Raw genomic sequence first — 15,419 nt, forward strand, 5'->3', positions numbered from 1 at the left:
GAAAGGGAAAGAGGTGATGATGATGATGATGATGATGATGATGATGATGATGATGATGGTGATGGTGATAGTGATTGTAATAGTAGTAGTAGTAGTAGTAGTAGTAGTATTACTTGCGAAGGAACATGGTAGTAACAACGACGAGCTGTGTAATCTGTGACGTGTCTCTCTCCGTGGTGACCCAATTTACAAAGTTCTTCCTACACGTCGATTCGCCGTAGATTTTTGCGACTCTTTTATTCTCCATATAACTACTACGCTAACTATTTATTAAACTATCTTCTTTTATGTTTTATTATTGTTTTTTTGTTAATATTATGCAATATTGTATGTTGTAGATATTCATTTTAAATCGGTAACCTTTTGTGGGAATTTAATTTAGAATATTTAATATAATAATAATAATTATCATTATTAATAATAATTTATAATATTAAATAATAATAATAATAATAATAATAATAATAATTAAATAATAAATATTATATATTAAATATTATTTAAGAAAATAAAAAATATAGGAAGGAAAAATAAAAAAGTTTTAAACACTTCGCATTTTGTTTTAATTTTAAATTGTATTTCTTTTTTTTATTCATTTTATTTTAATTCTTAATAAAATAAAACGTCGTCGAATGGAAAAAAAAGAAGAAAAGAAAAGAAAAGTAGAAAAAGTACCAAATAAAGAAATGAGAAGAAAAAAAAGTAAACTTTACCGTGATTATAAAAATGGATTTAAAAGTAATTGTTTTTTTTTTTTTTTTATTATTTCGACGTCTCGATAAAATAACATTCTAGGTCTCTTTCTTTGAGATGGATGGGGAAAAAACAAACTAAAAAAAAAAAGAAAAAAAACCAAGAAGAAGAAGAAGAAGAAGGTATATAAAGCTTTTGCACTTTTCATGAGCAACTTGCTTCTCTTTTTGTACTTTATTTTTATTATTTTGTTTTTTTATTCCACTGAGAGAAAAAAAAAGAGAGAGAGAGAGAGATACAACCGATCGTTTCTCTTTTTGATTTCCAAACTCGTCGACGACGACAACGACGACGACGACGACGTTGTACGTTCGGCATGTGTGGCCGTTTTCGTTTTAAACGTCCTCGAAACGAATCTCCTTATTCTCTCTCGTTTCAATCGATTACAACGAGATTCTTGATTTCTTCAAAGGAAAGACAGAGAGAAAAAAGATATCAGAGAGAGAGAGAGAGAGAGAGAGAGAGAGAGAAAAACTACAAGAAATTTTCGAGACGAACGTAAACACGTAACAACATACAGAACGTAAAACATACGTACACGCAGTTTTTTTCCATTCATTTGACGTATCGTGACGTAACATAATCGATGATTCATCATCATCATCATCATCGTCATCATCATCATCATCATCGTTATCATCATCATTATCATCCGCATCATTCGTATCACTCGTAAATGTTTTAAGATTAACAAGTATTGACAACAAAATAAAGCAAATAAATAAATCAGTTTCAATTATTATATTTGACAAATTTTATTATATATAATATTATTATTATTAATAATATAGTACTTATTATTATTATTATTTATATTTATTTTTTTGTATTTATTATAAAATAATTTAAAATAAATTACTTTAAATAATTATTATTACTATTACGATTCGTTATAATACACAATAAAATTAATTAATGAACAAAACTTTCCATATATAATAAATTGTCATTCATTATTATTATTATTATTATTATTCATCCGATATTGTGTCAATACGTTATTTAAATATTTGCATTCATTTCGTTAACTGTGACACCTGAAACTAGGAAAAGGAATTCTGTGAAAGATGGTGAACTGGGACTGAGGGTGGAGGGTTAGAATAAATGGAGGGGTGGTTAGATAGAGTGGTTTATTATCGATTATTGTGTCCAGGATGGTTTCTAATTGCCATGAAATTTTTAAATCTCTTGATTATAATAGAATCGAAAGATCGTCTGCTCGATTTAGTTCGATTTTTCTTTTCTTTCTTTTCTTTCTTTTCTTTCTTTTCTTTCTTTTCTTTCTTTCTGTGCGAAATATAAAATGAAAAATACGGAGACAGAGGGTGGAATAATGGTGGAATAAAATAAGGATTGATAGATTTGGGTGTAATGGATTTAGTCTATAATAGAAAATTCTAATTTGATTTTTAATAATTTCAGTTTAATAATAAATTATGATACCGAGGAAAATTTACAAAAAAAAAAACACAAATCGAATAACAAAATTAAACAAAATGATTTTTATTTCTTAAAGCAAAATTTAATAGGAGACATTAATTTAATATTAATTTTATTAATAAAAAAAAATTTAACAAAAAAACATTAAATTAATTTGAATTTTTATAATAAAAAAAAAAATGTAACAGAAAACATTAATTTAATTGTAATTTTAATTTTAATAATAAAACTCAAAATTTACCATAAAACTAATTTGTATAAAATAAATTTTTTTTGAATTTTATTAATATACAATTAATTTGATGAATTTAAAAAAAAAAAAATAAAAAAAGGAAATGAAGAATATTAATCGCAATTGTTTATCTTAAGCGTTCCAAAAAAATTGAATTTATATTATCCAGATAATAATAAATAATATAAAAAGAAAAGAAAAATAAAGAGAGATGTCTGGCAAAAAGTGTCAACCTCCACAAATTATTATCGCGAGAGTTCGAACGATTCGTCTGATGACCCAATTTGAGCTTACGTGGCCCGACAAGGCCCCCTTTCCCCTCTCTAACCACCACCATCTCAATCCATCCCCCCACTCTCAACCCTCTTCTCATTTTCTCACTTCACCTCGTTCCCTTCCCTTTATCTCACCGACATATACACACCCATATATATATATATATATATAGCCAGTTTGGTTTATATAAATTTATATATACATGTGTGTATGTGTATGTATATGTGTGTGTGTATGTGGGTATGCATTTCTATCCTTTTATCGATTTCAGAAATAATTTCTACGATTGCATCGCATCGTTGATGAGCAGAATCAGATCGATCGCGGAAGAGAAATGAGAGAGAAAGAGAAAGAGAAAGAGAGAGAGAGAGAGAGAGAAATGAGAGAGAGAATGTCTGCTCGCAAGTATAATACCGACAAAATATTCAACTGGAAATAAACCGTGGTCGAAATTACTCACGACGAGATTGTAAATAATAAAAAGGTTTTTCGGTCGACGATAAAGCGTTTCGTTTTGTTCTTGTCCTGCCACCGCAGGACAAACTGGACGAACTCATCTTTTCGTTTTATTTTTTTTTTCCTATTTTTTTTTTTTTTAGTTTGCAGTTTGGAATAGAATATGCATTTGTAATTAAAAAAAAATAAATAAATAAATAAAACGGTGGGGTTAAATAGAAACGAGAGGAAAAAAAAAAGAAACCTAAAGCAAGCAAGTGGTGATCGAAATAAAAAATAAAAATAATTCTGAACCAATGGTGTTCTACTTTCTTTTCTATTTTTTCTTTTTCTTTTTCTTTTTGGATAAATGTTTAATGGAAAACAAAAAAAAATATTTGATTTGTTTGTTTTTAATTAGGATATCGATAATATTAGAGAATATAATTTGAGATATAAATGTTTTATTTAAATAGAATGTCTGGAAATGTTGTTTTTTTGTTCGAATCTATTTCATCTGATTATAGATTTATTTGAAATCGAAGAAATTAATTTATCGTGAAAAAAAAAAAATTGAATTAATTTTCTTCTTTAAAAACATACTTTTGTCTATTTTTCTTTTTTTTTTTTTGTGATTTTATAATTCTTTCTTCAATTGTTCACCGATCGAACGGTCTCGTCGTATCACATTTTAAATTACATCGGAAAATTGTTACGTGCTTTTTATGGAATTTAAAAAAAATCAATATACCTACATTGAAATATACAATTTTAAGAATAACAATTTAAAAGAAAATGTCTAATTATTAATAATAGCAAATGGAAAATCTTTCAAATTGTATAATATTATTATACAAATTATTTTATATAAAAATACGCAGAAGGATTTTTTTTTATTTTTTTTATTTTTTTTTTTTTTTTGAGAAAAATTTGTCTATTACAGTATTTAAATTATTTTTTGTAAATTTATTTGATTATATTATTATTTCCGAAGAATATTATTTAAAATTACTTGTTAAAATATTAGAAATATTTAATTTAAAATATATATATATATATATATATATATATATATATATATATATATATATATATATATATATTAATTTAACATATATAAATATAATAAATAATAAAAATAATAAATAGTTTAATAATTAAAAATAATAATAATATATATATATATCAAATAATTAATAATTATGATGCCAATCAATTATCAACGAAGTTTAAAAAATGAAAATATGAAAACAAAATAGTAGATAAATTTGATCAAAAATTATGACACATATATATATATATATATATATATATTAGAAAGAAAAAAAAAAAAGAGGAAAAACTAAAAAAGAAAGTAAATAAATTTATAAGGTTCGTTGATTTACACTTACAATTAAATTCACTAATTAGATGCAGAATCTCGTAGCGATTAGTATCACGAAGAAAAGGAAAAGCCGCGGTCTGTCGGATATGAGAACAACGAGGGAAACTGACTGATGAATATAATCCTCTCTATGTATACATTCATATGTGTATATGTAATATGTATATACTATATGTGTACTAGTATACAAGACGACGGTTAAGAACCGCAGGAAGTCTGCTTCGTGTCACGAATTCACCTACCTTGCTAGAAATAAGAAAAAAAATTCCTTTTTTTTTTCTTTTTTTTTCTTTTTTTTTCTCTACAACAGAGAGAAACAGGAAAACAGATAGAAATATAAAGTGAGTACAGGTAGTACAGGTAGTACAGGTGGAGGGTTGGGGAGGGGAGGGGAAGAAGGTGGAAAGGGAGAAACGATGCAATAAGGGGGGGGGGGGAGAAGAAAAAAGAGGAAAGTACAAAAATCTTCTCGTAGTATAACGCGTAAATACATATTATATACATATATACATATATTTATATCTTAATCGTGGGATTGCCCTTCGTGTTCCCTACATTTTCCCTTTTTTTTCTTACATATATTATTATTATTATTATTATTATTATTATTATTATTAGATTTTTTTTGCAATGGTTAGATTGTAAGTGATAGTGTGCGTATTTGTATGCTGAAATTATTGTATGCATTGTACAATTTTATTTAATTTGTAATATTGTATTTAAAATGTTATAATCATTTTGAAATGTAACCAATATTATATATTATTATTATATAATTTATTTTAGAAATATATATTTTGTTCAATAACTATTATTAATAATTAGAATTGTATTTATAATCGTCGTATATAGCAATATTTATTTAGTTTTTCTTTTTTTTTTTTACAATGATAAATGATAATGTACGTAATGGTAATGTATAAATTTTTGTATACATTGTAGAATTTTATTTAAATAAAAATATGTCTGATATATTCACGTTTAATTATTTGTAATAAAATGAAAAAAAGAAAACGTAATAATCGTAACAATTTTTCAATTTGAAATACGAAACTCTACGACAAAATGACCGATCGATTGAAAGTAGAAAGAAATTACGAAATAATATCGACCTTCTTTATATACGTGAGGTACGTACGATCACTTCCTGCTTTCAAGACTCGATTTATAGTTTCGATAATGTTTCACCAATATATATATACATTTATACATACACGTAGTAATATGGGTTATATCATCGAACGATTTATATTTAATTCGATCAATAAAATATTATTATCATTCTTAGAATAATTTCAAATTCATTCTATTTCAATGATCATTTAGAAAAAAGAAAAAAAATCAAATGAAAATTAATTTTATAAGAAGAAAGAAAGAAAGAAAGAAAAATAAAATCAAATAGAAAAGCCCAATAAGAAAAAAAAGAAAAAAAAAAAAACAAAAAAAAACAAGGAAACAATAATAATTATTTATCGTGAAATCCACGGAATAACCAATGATCGGATAAACCGAATAGTTTTGTTGAATTTCCACTAAAGAAAAAAAAAATATAAAAAAAAACGAACGTACGTACTGTTAACTTCCTGCACGTGTTCCTTATTTTAATTCCTTCTGGATTATTCGAGAGGAGTTTATCGAACAAGTAATACAAGAAACACTTTCCTATATTACCAATACATACACATATACATACATACATACATACAAACAACGTATAAACACATTTACGCGTATACAATACAAAGTAGAAACATAATTGCACGTATATGCATTACGTGTACACGCGTACAAATAAAGCATACATAGTACAGATATGAATAAAAACCACACATGTGTGTATGCACATATGTGTGTAAGAACATATATGAACATATATATATAAAATTCACTTAGGTGAGATATAAGATAGTAATACAGTTGCAGAAAAGTTGACACGTGTATGTATATGTGTGTCGTATGTGTGTGTGTGTGTGTGCTCGCGCGCGCGCGTACGGAGGAGACAGGGCTCACAGGTTAGCCTCGGCCCACATTGGCATAACACTTTCACTGACGTAACACTTCACTCTAAACTGTTGCGTTACCGTACACGTATCCCACCTCCTTTCCTCGATCCACCTCACCACCACCACCACCACCACCACCACCACCATCATTACCACCACATGATCGTTCAAACGTGCTACAATACTCCAACTAATATATACATACACATATTCATATGTAACCACTTTAGCACGTGTAACTGTTGTTGTTTGTCACATATGTACTCAACACAACAGGTTAATTTATGTGTATACATAATAACAGGTAGCAGGTATTTAATACACACACACACTCTCTCGTTTTTGTTTTTATTTATTATTTTATTTTTGGAAGACACTAAACTATGAAAATTTTAAGTATTAATGTATTTGTATGGATATGTGTAGGTGTGTGTGTGTGTATTGGAGATTGATGAGAATAGATCAATCAATTCTATTTATAATTTCGTAGAAACATAATGTTTCGTCACATTACGGAAAATCTCGTTTGATCATGTGGACTTTTGTCTTTTCTATACGACTTCTTGTTTTTTTTTTTTCTTTTTTTTTTTTATACTACGAAAGGATTTTACAGTGACGAAATAGAAACACGCCTATTACAAATAGAAATGATTACGATTGACCTGAGTATTCGTTTAACGTAGTCTTATTTGTTAATAAACGTGACACAAGTATGTGAATAATAATAATAATGTTAAAAAGAAAAAATATTATAAAAAAATGAATTACAATCAAGATCAGATTAAATAATTAAATATTAATTAAATAAAACAAAATAAAATTAATTATAATTGATCTGATCGAAAAACAAGGATGTGCATCATACGTGAATTGTACGCGCGCAAAAAAAATATGTGCATATATGGAAACGTTCCATAAAGTATTACAATTTTATGACCATGGTCTTACGAAAGATTTTCGAAAATAAAAATTAAAAAAAAAAAAATCATTGAATAATTTTTGTTTTTTTCAATTAATATATGTAATATAAAATAATTAAAAATACTTTAATTAATATTATGTATTAATTATAATAATTAATTAAAAATGCCTTAATTAATTATATTATATATTATATATTAATAATAATAATAATTATTATTATTTTAAAAGTACTGTCATTATTTTAACAATAATTAATTAATTTTTAATATATTATATTTAATATAATATCGATCGTAAGATCGATAGACAAATCGATTGATCAAATATACGAATTTTGTATTACACATATATATGTCACTTTATATTATATGACTATAGTAAAGCTATAATAATCATTGTAATTGTGTATGCGTTAACGCATGAGTGGTAAGATACGTTTTAGTTGTGTAGTATATATGTTTGTGTGTGATGTGTGTGTGTGAGTTGGTAACCGTAACCCAATTTCGAACGGACGATCTCGAGCTCTCGTATAAGTACTTGTGTATATATATATGTGTTTAATGTAATATGTACGTAAATGTATGTATACAAGTGTATATAATAAATGCAAAGATAAAAATACGTAGGTGAGTTGGTAAAGTCGCGTGTATAAGGAAATTCCCGATCTCTCGACAAGTTGAATATCTTGGATTCGTCTTGCGAAATTACACGGATGTGTGAATCTGTGTAATTGTGTAACCATTTATTTGTATGAGTGTTTTTGTTTATAGGCAGAGAGAGAGAGAGAGAGAGAGAAAGAGATAGAGATAGAGAGAGAGAGAGAGATTGTATTAGTGGATGGATGGGACCCCAAGGATAAATGATTACGATAGTCGCGGTAGTTGTCGACTTTTAAAGTTTTCCTTCCTTCCTCCCCACCCTCTTCTTATTTCCATCCTTTCTATTTTGTATACTTATCGTTTTTCTAATATTATTATTACTTTATGTTTATATATTATTATTTTAATTATAATATTATTTATCTTTTTTAATTACATCCATAGTGATTATATCGAATAATTTAACATAACTAATTATATTATTACAATAATTTAAATTAGTAATTATATTATTATATTTTTAATTATATTATATAATTTATATATATAGTATTATATCTTATAATTTTATAATATTTTAAATTTATTAATTTTATAATTTAGTAATTTTAGTAATATTATAATTTACGAAATTTGTTTTTTTCCCCTCAATAATTATAATCATATTAAATAATAATAATAATACTAATTAAATAAATTATTATTTCAAACCGATACTACGAAACATTGAAATACAGTTTTTTTTTTGATTTACCTATTTCATTTTCAAATTATATTTCAACCTGTTATATTCTTTTTCAAACAATTATACCAATATTAATAATAATAGTAATCAAATTATAATTAAATAATTAAATAATTTAAGACAATTAAACAATACTTTTAATACTTGTTAAATCAAATAAAAAATACAGTGATTTCTCTACCATCCACATTTCTTCTAAAAAAAAGTATAATACAATATTTTGATTTATTTTTTTCGTCCTAACCCAAACAAAGATTGTTGTCTAAACATAATAAAAACAAAAACAATGGCAAAAATAATAACCGAATTACCATCTCACTAACACCCTCGCCACCACTACTACTACTACTACCATAACCATCAACACCCATTATCGCCAGGGAAATCTTCTCACGGAAACGCATTACGAAGAAAACGTTCGACGAGTAGAAAAGTCACGAGAGGCAAACTCGCCACAAACAAACACAAATATTCACACAGTGACATATACAAACACACACATACACATATATGCACGCATTAATGTCAACACACACACACACACACATAGGAATAAACTCGTGGGAATTAAGTTACCGACCGGCACGTCCTTCGGATTTAATTATACTACACCTATACTAACCCCCCACCCTCTCCACCTCAATCCTCACCCTCACCCTCACCCTCACCCTCACCCTCTCCTCTTTCCTTCCCTCTCACTCTCACTCTCTTTGCGTGAACTCGGAACATACTAGTACTTACTTTACTTACTTTATTTATACACTAATACTTTTGCACTTGGAACAACCAACCAACCAGACAATGAATTTCTTTCCTGTTTTATTTATTTTTTTTTCTTTCAAATAAAATCAAACAAAACAAAATGGCAGAAAGGAAGTCGAGACCCTAACCTACGTTTATGCGTATGCGTGTATGTCTATGTCCTAAGTGTGTATATGTTACTGATTTGATTTTTATTTTTATATCGGACACAATGCATTCCGACCTTGAAGATATCCGTAATAAAAAAAGAATACAAAAAAAGAAAAAGAATTGAGCACGGCATATACTAAGATTCACGTTGATTCCAATTCCAATTAATTTGTCATTTCGTACGATCATTTTATTTTATTCGTTTCACTGTAACATAAGAAAAAAAAAAAAATAAATAAATAAAAAACATTTTAATTAAACCTGAAAAAAAAGAAAAATAAAAAAAATTAAATCAATTACTTCTGAAGGTATAGAAAAAACATTCCTGAGACAATTATATTACTCGAATAATTATAAAAAATGTATCGTTTAATTGTACGTCAAAATAAATACTTAAAGAAAAAAAAAAACCAAAAAAATAACAATAAATTCAAAATATATAAAAAAATAAATAAAATGTCTGCTTATATATGTGTGTGGTGTTTAGTATATAAATAAATATATATATCTAATATTAAAAAAGAGTTATAAACGTTTTTTAAATCGGTACACAATCTGTTTTCTAAGAAGTGCAGTAAACGTCTGGAAACGACCCCTTGCCGGAAAAAGGGTGGGTGGAGGGGGGGGGTAGGATAGATAGATAGTAACGAGGGGTCTGTCTTTTGGTTGTGTAGCCGAAAAAGGGACTACCGAGGAAACTCTTCAGTGTAAACAAAATGTCCTGGGGCCTGCTGGATGTGTATATTGCTTCTAAAAACCGAAAGATAGAGAAAAAAATTGAAATAGAACGAGAGTAGGGGGGAGGGTGTGGAAGAGGGGCAAGGGGTTGGAAGAGTGACTGGGGGGGGTTCAGAGAGAGAGAAGGGGGAATGCCAGGGGGTCAAGGAAGGAAGGGGAAGTGACAGGGAAACACGGAGGGGAGGTGCAGGGGGTGATAGGACGTGTTGAACCCGACGAGCACGCTCGTACGACTGTCTGCACGTGTTTTCAAGTTAATACGATTTAACATTGGACCCCTCCTAAATCAGGGATGGGAAGGGAAAGGGAAACAGTAAAACGGGGGACGACAACTTCGAAGGGTGCCGAAGAAGGTTCGTTTTTCTTTTTCTTTCTCTTTCTTTCTTTCTTTCTTTCTATCTTTCCTTTTTCTCGTGTCTCTTTTTCGTTCTTTATATTTTTTTTTCTCCCCCTACTATTTTTTTCTTTTTTTCTATGCGACACACAAGACATCGAGAAATTTTTTTGTCAACCCCTTTTACTATTGGATGACAGGACGACGAGGCACCACCAGCACCTGACTTAACGCGTCAAAATTCTCGGTTGGATATTTTTTTTTCTTTTTTCTTTTTTTTCTCTTATGGTTTGGTTTGATTTTTTTTTTCTCTTAACACACGAAGAAAATTTTAATGACTTCTGCTTCTTCTTTTTCTGTATTTTTTTTCTTTTCTTTTTTTTTTTTTTTAATTTTGTAGAAGGAAAAGATAAGCAACGTATGGTAAAACCGAACGAACGAACGAACGAACGAACGAACGAACGAATGTAAACCATTTAAAACGAACTAACGTAAAAAAAAAAAAAAAAACTACGAAGAAATTCTAATAACTTTTTTTAGAAATAGGAAAATCAATTGTCAGAAAACCCAATATTGAATTTTTTATCCGCTAGTTTAATTAGTTTATTAAATTTTCTTTCCCTAATTAGGTACCCAATTTGTTCATTATTGTTCTTAATTTGAAAAAATTTACGTAGAAACGTTCCTGGTTTTTTTTTTTATATTTTTTATGTTTTTTAATGTTTTTCCTTTTTACAATATCATTGATTTGAAATTTAATTATTTGAATTTTGTATTCATTCGTTCATTCGTAATTTATTTTTCTTACCGTTATTTCTATTTAACAAAAGAAATTTTATTATGAAAGATGTAACAATTTAATAATGTATTTAAGCGTATAAATAATTCTTCGAAATACTAATTGTGATTAATTAAAAGAAAAAGAAAAAGAAATAAAAGGAAATAAAGATAAATGATTTGATTGAAATTAAACACGTTAATCGAAGCTAAAAACTATTAACGAAATCGACGAGTATTATTTCATAAGACTTTTGAAAAGGTTACAAAACATTCCCTCTAAACTCGATCAACCAATTGGGACTTTCGTTTCGTCAATCATTACGTATTTTAAAACATAGATTAAACTTACAATCGAAATAAGAAAAAATTAAATGAAGTTTTTTTTTAATTAAATCAACGAATTAAATGTTAACGAATCGACAAGATTATTTCACAATTTCTCTCGATCTATCTTTCTTTTTTTTTTTTCTCAAATAAAATAAATCTAACGTAGATGAAAAAAAGGACAAAATCTATGACTACGATCTTAGAGAGAGAGAGAGAGAGAGAGAGCAATCATTTCATATGAAAAAATCAAACCGAAAAATTAAATAAATACTTGAAAATAAAACAATAAATAAAAAAAAGTAAACAACGTTGAAAAATTCTTTACAAATTCAATCGACAAAAGTAATAAAAAAAAACAACAAACTTAACTTTTATTACTAACCATTAAATGACCATAAAATACCAATGATATTAACGCGATAAAAAAATTAATTAAAATACGATAGATAAGATTAAAAATATACAATACATATATATATATATAAATAGAAAGGGAATAAAAAAATTAATAAAAAGAAAAAAAAAATATATATATATAGATAGATAAATAGATAAATAGATAAATTTCTTTCTGGCAATGTAATCGAACGAAAACGGTGTTTACATCCGCGTGCGCCGAGCATTCGCCTCAGGGAGGGTTGTAGGTAATGCCTCTACGTTCAACAGGGGGCCCTGACCCGATTGCAGAAAATGTCAACACTCTCGTTACGTATCACCACTATCGCTTACTGTTCACTAGCCTAACTACAACAATATATATATATATATATTATATTATATACTTATACAACCAACCATACATACACATTAAACATGCATATATTTAAACGCACATACGACACACACACACACACATATTAACATATACATTATACGTGTATGGTCACGCATATCACATGTAGGATATTCTCTATCCTTTTCTATCTAACATTTCTTCTATAAGACTCTAGCAGCTTTAAAGGCAAGTAGCCATCTTGAATTCACTTTCAAGCGATTCAGATAAAGAGAAAGAGAGATATATGTCTAGAGAAAGACAAGGAACACGAACGTTCTAAAGGCTTGTAACAAACACACACATACACAGTTGCATATACATTAATACATAGCAATACGAGGAAGCCGATTACCCAACACAACACAAGTTAACCTAACAAATACAACACATAGGATCCCCTTTGGCAGCAAAACTTAAACTGACTGATTGCCGTTTATGTGTTTGATTCCACGTAAGAACTTTATTCCTTTTCTTTAGGGCATTTTGTTAAACTATCCCGCCAAATATCCCACGTGACTTTAAACATACCACCACCTATCACCACCACCATCATCATCATCATCATCATCATCATCACGTCTACACATTTATTTCTTTCTCTAAAAAGTAATGTTTTGTCTTTATTTTTCTTTTTCTTCTTTGGTTATAACAAAATATCAGGATTTTTGTCGTAAAAAAAAAAGAAAGTTTTCCCACAAAACGTGAAAACACGTTTTACGTGGGTAACACGAAGAAGATGTTATTCTACGAAATAAGAAGTAAAGAAATATGGCGAGTGTAAAACGTAAGAGAGTACGTGGTGCTCGGTAATTACGTATTTATGAAAAGGAATTACGTTTTCCATGAAACTTCTTTTACGAATTATTCCTCTTCTATGACTTATATATCGATTCTCTGTGTCTTTTACATAATCATCGCGATGATAATTTGAAAGATAAAAAATAATAATAAATACATGAATAAGACAAAAAAAAAAAGACGAATTTTAATAAACGAAAAACAACAAAAATCAAAACGTCCTGATTAGAGTTTCACCTATTTGTATCTTTAAGGATGAATTTAATCGATGAAAACATGGAAAATACTTAAATACAAAACCCCATATAGTAGAATGATGAATATAAGGATACAAAGAAGATAAAGTCAGCAAGAGAATGAAAGAAAGAGAAAGATAAAACGATAATATGCACTGTGCCGGGGTCTCCGATCTATTTCCGTGGGCCCCTTAACACGAATGAGGAGTTAAACAGAGGGATAGAAAGAAGGGGAAAATATTGGAGAGAGAGAGAGAGAGAGAAACGAGGTCTAAAAGGGAGTAAGAGAATTTATGTGTTTGGGGAGGGTCAAGGGAACGAGGGTAACAACAAGTGCAGCAGCAGCAGCAGCAGCAGCAGCAATGGACAGCTGGGTCCAATGGTGCAACGCAAAAAAAAAGGGGGACAGCAAGGGTGGTAGAGAATGGGGGAGGGTGACGATGCACTTGTACTCTCTTATGTCTATAAACGTTATTTTCGTAAGAATTTTTCCAATATTTTTCTAGCTTCTCTACCCTTAACATCCCCCTCCCTCAACTCCACTTCATCCACCCCATCTTTTTTCTCTCTTTTTTTCTTCTTCTTCTTCTTCTTCTTCTTGTTTCGCTACGTCATCCTATCGTTTTCTTCCATACACGAGGAGGATATATAACGTCATACGTTGGAATGCGGTTGTAAGAGAATATATGTATATATAGTTAAAGTAGTACGTGAGAAATGAATTCGTTTCTTTCTTTTTCTTTTGCTTTTTTTGATTTTATGCACGCAAAATGCATTTGAAAAAGAAAGAATGAAATAATGAAATGGAGAAACGAGGAGAAAGATGAACATCTCTCTTTCTCATTTAGATACGCACGAAATGCATTCGCGGGGAAAGTGATGATGATGATGATGATGATGTTGCTGTGAAGTATCATGCCAAAGTATTTAAGAAAATATTAAAAACAGAAATTGTTTGTAATATCTTGTCGATTAATCATCGATAAGTTTTATATATATATATATATATATATATATATATATATTTGTTATGTGCTTTGAGAATGATATATTACGATAAATCTTTTCGATACTTCGATTAATCTAAGGTACACCCACACATAATTCATTGATTAATGTAACTACCGTGTTTATACTAAAATCATATACATATGTACGAATTTTTGTTCGAAATAAATATGAGTCAAAAGAAAATTATGTTAGTTCTTTTAATTATTGCATTTTTATAATTAGAGCGAAAAATAATAAAAAAAAAAAAAAGAAAAAAGAGATAAACTAACGTTTAGGATAAACCAAGAACGAGAGAGTCGAGAATAATTTTTCTTTATGTACGTGTATGTGTTTATCCCGAAAACGCGTTCACGTGCAGCAAGGATGCTTAGGCAGGCAAACCAAAGGCGCCTTTACGTCTGTAACGATATTCCTCGATAGAGTTTCGTTAGAAAGTATGTTTCTCACTTTCCAAACGCTTTCTAAAAATGTGAAAAGAACAATGATGAGCTCCTATTCTTCGCAATTCGTCTTCTAACGACGGCTAATTATTTTTAACTTCAGACCAACCAACGAGTAATCGCGCGAGTAACGATACGAGCCTAATTAGAATGAGAAGAAAATGAACGAAAATAATAATCCGAATAAAATCTGCTAAGAAAATTTCAACAAAAATTATATTCCCCAGAAAAAGATAAAGAAAATCAATTGCAATCGAGATTTCGCAAGAATTCAAAT

At 28.5% G+C, this 15,419-nt stretch overlaps 1 protein-coding gene across 3 annotated transcripts in view; it reads right to left on the reverse strand.

Annotated features, from left to right (window-relative positions):
* The window catches only part of Eip74EF (Ecdysone-induced protein E74), a 198,970-nt gene that overhangs the window by 109,033 nt on the left and 74,518 nt on the right, over window positions 1–15,419 (reverse strand). The gene's annotated exons all lie outside the window — the stretch shown is intronic.

The sequence above is a fragment of the Polistes dominula genome, unplaced genomic scaffold, assembly GCF_049000335.1.
Source record: "Polistes dominula isolate Pdom_NZ unplaced genomic scaffold, Pdom_raw_medaka contig_23, whole genome shotgun sequence".
Lineage (NCBI taxonomy): Eukaryota > Metazoa > Arthropoda > Insecta > Hymenoptera > Vespidae > Polistes > Polistes dominula.